Below are 7,253 nucleotides of genomic sequence, written 5' to 3'. Positions count from 1 at the left end.
AGGTGTGATTGTGGCCACATGTTTGACTCCAGCTCAGATTTCAAACTTGTGGACACGCAGGACATTGTGATTATTGACAAAGCAACCTGTTGGGTGATGATGATGAGGTTGATGAGGAGGAGGAGCAGAGATGAGGTGGTGCGTTTGTTTGTTTGGTTTTTTTTGGGCCCCAGGGACACGCGAGAAGAGTGGAGGGCTCTTTCATGCTCACTCACTACTTTAGCACAAGAGCAAGTGACTCACATGGCGAACGCATGACGCACGCATCTCACTCACATTTGCGCACTGATAGACAAATATGTATGTGTGCGCACACAGGCGCGCTTGTTCTTTATCTGTCTCACACACACACACACACACATACTCAGGCGCACATGCATCATGCGCGCGCCTGTGTGCTGCACACTCGTGCAAAACAAAGCTGGCTGTCTCCTATTCACGCGCTGTGGAAACAGATTTGCCTCAATGTGTTCATTGTCTCATGAGAGGAGTGAGATACAGAAAAAAGGGATGTCGAGATCTGCGTTGTTTTTTCCCCCCACAGAATAGCGCGAGGACAAATTAGTGCGCTATTGTGTTAGAGCGCCACCCTCTGACAGAGGAGAGAACACGCAGGGTTTATGTGGTCTAAATTGAGAGTGATGTAATTATTTATTTCCTCTGCGATGTGACTGGACATTTAAAGGGATAGTATGTGTTTTTGGAAGTGCAGGGATCAGCAGGTAAATGTGGTCGAGGGCCAATGTGTTTAGTCCTTCTCTGCTGCCTTATGCTAACAGTAAAGTGGACGTTGTCATTAACCCTCTTATGAGTATCATGATAATCAGGCCTGTCTGGACTGATTTAGATAGTATGGTTGTTGAATTGTCCAAAAAGCTCTATTTCTCTGCTCTCCGGTATCCATCCAACCAACCAATTGACCCGCCCGCCCAACCACCCACCAACCAACCGTCTTACGTGATTTTTCATATTCTTGTAGCGGCCTCCGCATTAAAACCACTTGAAGCTCAGCTCCCAGCTGTTCTCTGTGGGATGTTTTCACTGCGGTGAGCTCGACGCTGCCTCTACAAACGTGGTCAAAAACAGCACTTCCATGGAAGCTCAGCTTCTCATGGAGTCAATGGAGCAGTGGGCGGGGCGGGGACGCTGGGCTTCTGTGTTGATGATTGGAGGAACGGTCTGAAAGGCGGAGCCAGTTTTTGATTGACAGTAATTGCAGAAACAAACACGACAGCGGAGCCTTTTCTGCCTCAGTCCTGTGTGGATTTTGAGAGGGACGTTTGTCGACAAATCACATATCCTCAAGCAAGTTTCCATGGTTACCCTCTTTTTTTGTTGTCTCTTTTGTCTAAAACAACTTTTTTTTTCTGTTTGTCCAGTTTATATTAAAATAAATTATGCTTTTACAGATTATCTTAACCTGATTTAAGGTGAATAACTATCAGTTAAGAAGCTGTCTGGTCCTTGTGGTCAAAAACGTTCTGTCCTGAAGTTTTATAAATACCTTACACCTAAAAACAACATGATCTGACCGTCAATCATCGCAGAGTGTGTTAAAATGTGCTTGCGGGGCCGTGTTTGAGTTTTAAACGTTCCATTATGTTTTCAAGTCAGTTCACAGGTTGCAGGAAGGCTGACGGGGCCAAAGCAGCCAGTGCCGCATGTGAGTATTACAGAGAGGCTTATCCTGTTGGATGTGGCTTATTCGGCCTTATTTAGATTTTCACACAGGCAGGAGGTATAACTGAGCCTCCGTGGAGTCTGAAGAGAAGGGGGTGGTGGTGATGGTGTGCGGTGGTGGGGGCTTTAATTCTAGTGGGCCTACAGCTAGATGTGTGTAAGTGTGACCTTGGGAAGCGATGACCTCATCAACATCCCTGCCTGCAAAGCTAATCTGTTACATTCTGAAGGATGCTCCGACGATGGAGCCACCCATGAAGGTGACATTGGCGAGTGGGCTTGGTGGCGTGGAAATCCACCCCTCAGCGAGACACGTGCAGACACATTCAAATGAGGGTGACGTCACGCGCGCAGAGATGCATGCGAGCACCACGCATGCATGCAAATACTGTACCGGCATTAGTCGGACCCACACTTAAACAATACGACAGCAGAAGATGTTTTCTCTCATCTGAACCCAGAGATTGCACTTGTTCTAACCTTTCTAGCCTACTCCTTATTGATACCTAACCACCTTCCACTTTATTAGGTACACAGCCCTCCTGATAGAGTGGCACCCATAGCATGTTCCTCTGCAGCTGAAGCTCATCTGCTTCAGAAGTTTTGACGTGTTGTTCATGCAGAGAAAAAAAACAACAATCTTGATTATTGAACCACTTGGGTCATTCTCCTCTGACCTCTGGCATCGTCTTTTACAAACTGTTCTCTGTAAAGCGCAGAGACGCGTTGAGCGTGAAAATCCTAGTACACAAGCAGTTTCTGAAAATACTCGGACCAGCCCGTATTTCACCTCCATCCATCTGGTTCTTGGTTTGAACTTCAGCAGGTTCATCTTGACCACGTCTCCTTGATGTGGCTCATTAAATATTTGCATGTAGCGGATGAACGGGTGTACCTAATAAAGTGGCATGTTGTTTTTTCAAACCTCAGAGTTATTGTAACTTTAATGACACAGTGAATGACAGCGTTGGGTCCGTGCTAATCTGAGCCCTCCTCTCCCCTCTCTGGCAGGTGCCCTTGAGCAAGGCACGTCCAGCCTGAAGAACAGCAGTGAAGAACAGGAGACGGAAAACTGTGAGTGAAAACGCTTGTGAGTGAAATCAATGCAGAGTATGGAGCCAATGTTTTACAGTTGGACACACAATTTGAGGTTATGTTTTATGATCTCTCATATTTCTGATTCCTATTTATTTGTTTATATACTGTATGTTCACATAATGACATAATACAAGTACACACGCACTGATCTTTTAGTATAAGGGCAGAGGTCATTGGCGTCCTGATCCGGCGCCTGTAACTAGTACATCAGTTATGATTTCCATGTTCTCTATTTAAATTACACACTCACTGCCACTTTGTTCGGTACACCTAACAAAGCTTGTTAACATCTCATCAGTCAATCACACGGCAGCAACCCAGCATATTTAGGCGTGAAGACATGGTCAAGACGACCTGCTGAAGAACAAGTCGAGCGTCAGAATGGGGAAGAAAGGTGATTTAAGTGACTTTGGACATTGTGTACTTGTTGGCTGGGCTCCGTATTTCAGAAATGGCCAAAAAACAAATAAAAAAAACACAGGGATTTTCATATACAACCATCTCAACAGCTCAAAGAAAATGATACAAAAAAAGGGAAAAATTATCCAGCAGCTCTCCGGGCAGAACTGTGGATGCCAAAGGCCAAAGGGGAACGGTCAGAGTGGTACTGATAGAAAGGCAACAATAAGTCAAGTCACTGCTTCGTCTTTTTTTTTTTTTACAACCAAGGTAAGAAGAAGACCATAACACACACCAGGATGTTGATCCTGGAAACAGCAGCACAAGATTCCTCCTGCCACTTTATTAGGTATACTGTGGGCCTAATAAAGTTGCTGTTGTGTTTATAGGCCTATATTTTTGTTATTATTTGTTAGTAAACACTGAAATAGTTACTGACTGACTGAACAAGTTACTGTCTCTGAGGGACATACATGTTTTGTCTTTGTAGCTGAGGGAAAAAGATAATAACATGGAATAATTGCATTTCAAAGTTAATACAATTTCATTATTTAAAACCTCTAACTTCTAACTTGTGTGTTGTTTTTTAGTGTGTGTGCGTTCAAACTTGATTGCACATAGATTTTGAGCACAATGTGACAACTGAGAGTGAGACGTCTCTATGGTTTGCCCACATATGTGATGTTGTACAGTGTTTATTCGGGGTTTTTTGTTGTTGTTTTTTATTGTTGTAATTATAGAAAGACTGCTGTTGTTTCTGGTTAGTGATGGGAGCCTGCCTGTTGTGAGCATGTAGCGCGGCCGACTGCTCAGTGTGTTCACTTCGACTGTGTTTCTCTCAGACTCGGAGGAAAGCATGAGTGGACCGTTTCAAGCTCCCCTCTCGCTGAATTGATTCTACTATGGGTCTTGTAGAAACGCGGCGCTGAAACGCAGGGGAGGCGACCGCTTGTGTATTCCTCATTCGTGCCTTTTTAAAAACTCTCAGCGAGCCGCATTTCACACATTCGTGTCCGTAAGCCCACAATATATAACCGTATAACACTCAAACGCACACATTTCTCGTTGACCCCCGTGTTTCTGAAAATGCACGTCTCCAGTCCCCCCCCCTGTACCCAAACATGGTATATTCCACAATTTATTCCAGGGAAAGACTGACAGTTTTTTGGGTCATGAAGCAGCTGTTCAAGTCAGTGGTTCGCCCTCCCTCCGCAAGAATAAGGAATTAGTACATTTCAAATTAGATAACGACAAACGTTGGTGCAAGATGAGAAAAAAGTATGACAATATGTCCGCTGCACAATATAAACCACTTAAATATGGGGAGGGATTTTTTTTAATGCTAAACAAAACATTTTTAACAAAAAAAAAAAAAATCATGAATTTCAATACATTAAATATCAAGAATGTTTTTATTTTTGCTGTCGTATTAGTGTGGCAGGTGATAAGTGGAGCAAATTCCTCTCTAATTTTTTTGTGGTAAAGGTTGCAAACAATAATCTAAACAGACCATAATCCTAACCCTAATCACAACCTACAACACAATTCAAATCTTACCCATAAAAGTAACCAGGTTTTAAAAGTAACGGGGTTCTGCCTCATTAGGACCAGGTTTTTTGGTCTCCATGAGTACTACTGGTTATGCTAGAAAAGGTCATAAAGAGTTGACAAATAGAAGTACACAAACACACACACATTCACTTTCATTAATTTGGCTTCACCAAAACCAGTTAATGCCACAACTTTAACTTGACCACAAACATGAGGTTTGGCTTCATTAGGACCAGGTTCTGGTCCCTATGAGGACTACAGGTCCTGACAAGATCAGAGTTTGTACAAGAAAAGGTCCTAAAGAGGTACAAAATATGTGCGTATATACGCACACACACACACATACTCTGTAACCTACCTACAACAGAAAGTGGACTTGAACCACAGTGGAGTGACCGTTGACCCCATCTTCAGTAAATCCAGTCAACATTAGGTTGTGCCTCGGCAATCCATCAACTCATTCTACAGAGGTTTAAATGAGTGTTTTCATTCTAGAGTGGACCACACCAGACCTGGCTTCCCATCATAATTATTATACAATCCAAATATGCAAATATCACAATAAAATGTACAAGTACAAACACAAAAACAAGGGATAATATAAGTGCATACACAAAACAGCTGTACAGAGTAGTGTTAGAATGCAGTGAATGTGTGTCTTTGGTGTTTGTTAATCCTATATGTGCAAAGTAAAATCCTGTTTATGGGAAGTGTCTGACTCTGTGCCGCTTACGTGTACCAGTGATTGTTTTTGTGCCCGTGTGCCCGTGTGTGTGTGTGTGTGTGTGTGTGTGTGTGTGTGTGTGTGTGTGTGTGTGTGTGTGTGTGTGTGTGTGTGTGTGTGTGTGTGTGTGTGTGTGTGCGTACATGTAACGCGGGTCAAGCCCCTTGGAAACAGCAGCAGAGGTCCTCTGCTTTTAAGTGGATTAAAACTCCAGCACAATCCCCAGGGCCGGCACGCATTGGACAGCCCGGGTGTAGTTTAGATGAGGACTTAAGACTGATTATCTCTCATGCTGCCATTGTTTTTGCAGCCACTGACTGTTACACTGCGCACATGGGTACGAATGTACAATACTGTATATGGAAATCTGTGTGCAGCACATCCGAGTACAGGGCGAGGCAGGTATTAGCTATTCAGACTTCAAATCAGTGTGGTTGTACTTTCCATCTGTGTCAAATCTTCTGCTGAGCATCAGCCCAGGCACACTGAACATCAGCTGTTACCAACTTTGCTGTGTGTGTGTGTGTGTGTGTATGTGTGTGTGTGTGTGCTGCCGCAGTGGAAAGATTCCTCCGCTCTGAACGTATACCTGCAGTGTTTATGTTTAGTCTGCCGTTATTGCAGCCCGTCCTATCTGCACTGTATAATATGTGAGCTCCTGTGTTTATGGTCTGCCCAGGACCCGGTGTGACACCCTTCCATTCTTCTTGCAGTGTGTCAGCACCAATTAACCAGGTCAATATTTCTGTGCTCCAGTTGTTGCAACTCTGACTCTGATCCTTTCCTCTACGGATTCAAACGTCTCGGACAGCCAAGATCTCTTGCTTCTGAACTTTACTGGGTTTTTTTTCATTTAAAACTTAAAGATATGTACATAGTAGCCATTACTTGATATCTTGAATATCTTAATTATCTCCATTCAGAGGTAGATATGTTATAAATTAAGTATAATTTTCCTGTAAGTGAGTTAAAGCAAAAATACTGGTTGTTTTTCCCTTTTGTGACCCTACGTGATCTTCTTATAATTTGTAAGCAACAAATTAAATTATCTAGTTTTTTTTTTTGCTTACACGCATTAGGGGGGAGGAATATCTGTCTTTTATTTGTCAATGACGACATCTACAGATAAATGTTTGCGCTAGTAAAGTTTTGGATTCTGGAATCACATGATCACATTTGTCTCCTTCCCTCCTATGGTTCTGTCCATCGTATGTAACACAATTTGGCAGCAATGCTGTAAAATAAGGGATTTTCCAGTGACAACAACAATCATGTGTTAAGTATATTGTAACAGCTACACTAGTGAGTCGAGATGATCTACAGTAACTGATCATGACTCTTCCAGTGACCATTGACCAATTAATATTGGCTCAGCTCACTTGGAACCTCACCAGAGCAGGTACTTACAAAAAATACCAGGTAGAGTTGAGTCATGCTATAACTTTTAAAAACATTTGCATGAAAAGGTACATATTGGAGCTTGTAGCCTCAATTTAAGTTTGGAGTAGACAACCTTTTGGCTAAAATGCATCATCATGGTATTAAAACTAATTGTGCAGTGTGATGGCAAAAGGAAAAACAACACCGACCGTGTTTGTATTGATTCCCAACAGCCTTGATTTCTCTATGTTTTCCTCTCCTCTTCTGGCAGAGTGGTCACTCGGCGTCCGCCGTGTTTACACACAGAAATGCTCATTATTGCACTTCACAACACCGGCTATGAGGAAAAGTACCTGGCTACTAATGCTTCTTTATGGAAGTCACTAAACAGGAGTAAGGAATGGGAAAACAAATAATGGTA

The sequence above is a fragment of the Solea solea genome, chromosome 18 (genome assembly GCF_958295425.1).
Source record: "Solea solea chromosome 18, fSolSol10.1, whole genome shotgun sequence".
In the NCBI taxonomy this organism is placed as follows: domain Eukaryota; kingdom Metazoa; phylum Chordata; class Actinopteri; order Pleuronectiformes; family Soleidae; genus Solea; species Solea solea.
This window is presented reverse-complemented; position numbering follows the sequence as displayed.